This window comes from Chaetura pelagica, unplaced genomic scaffold, assembly GCF_000747805.2.
Source record: "Chaetura pelagica isolate M959 unplaced genomic scaffold, ChaPel_1.0 scaffold71, whole genome shotgun sequence".
Lineage (NCBI taxonomy): Eukaryota > Metazoa > Chordata > Aves > Apodiformes > Apodidae > Chaetura > Chaetura pelagica.
The window spans coordinates 840,782-841,372 of record NW_009952435.1 but is presented as its reverse complement, the minus strand read 5'-3'; the positions used below and the strand labels follow the sequence as shown (position 1 = coordinate 841,372).

Sequence of the window (591 nt, the reverse complement as noted above, 5' to 3'; positions counted from 1 at the left end):
AGGAAGCAGAAGACTACCCCAAGAGAAAGAAAATCAAAGCAAGCAAATACATTCAATGATGAGCTGGCCAGCGAGGCTTGAAGAAATACATTAGCAGCAGACAAGGGCTGAAGAAAGTTTCAACAAGATTCTGTTAAAACTTTCAACAGATTTTATTAGCCTGCTTTTTAAAATACCCATTAGGGAAATTTATATTTCAACTGCAAACACAGAAATAAATGTTAAATTACATAATATACTCCTAGTGATCTTTATGTAGCTATATTTTGTGGCTTTATACAGTACCAAGAAAAAGTAAAATTAAAATTATAGAGCCACAGTTACACATTTCATATTTATCCTTCAAGTACAAGCATACTATTTAAACTTGTGGAACTGTAAGAAGAAAAATCTGCTAGCTTCTGAGCTCTATTTCCAGTGGCAGAACATAAGCACATCTTTATTGCCTGCATCTTATTCATTAGTCTACAGAAGGGCATAAGCCTGCATACTTCCATTGCAAGAGACTAGTGAAATGGTCAGAGAAGACAGACCAATGGTTTTAAAAAGGCACACGCTCATAACTAAAACCTAATCAGAGCTTCTTTCCCT

At 35.0% G+C, this 591-nt stretch overlaps 1 protein-coding gene across 1 annotated transcript in view; it reads right to left on the bottom strand.

The window, feature by feature from the left end:
- Positions 1–591, bottom strand: part of NSUN2 (NOP2/Sun RNA methyltransferase family, member 2) — a 20,371-nt gene that overhangs the window by 10,206 nt on the left and 9,574 nt on the right. The window lies entirely within an intron of this gene.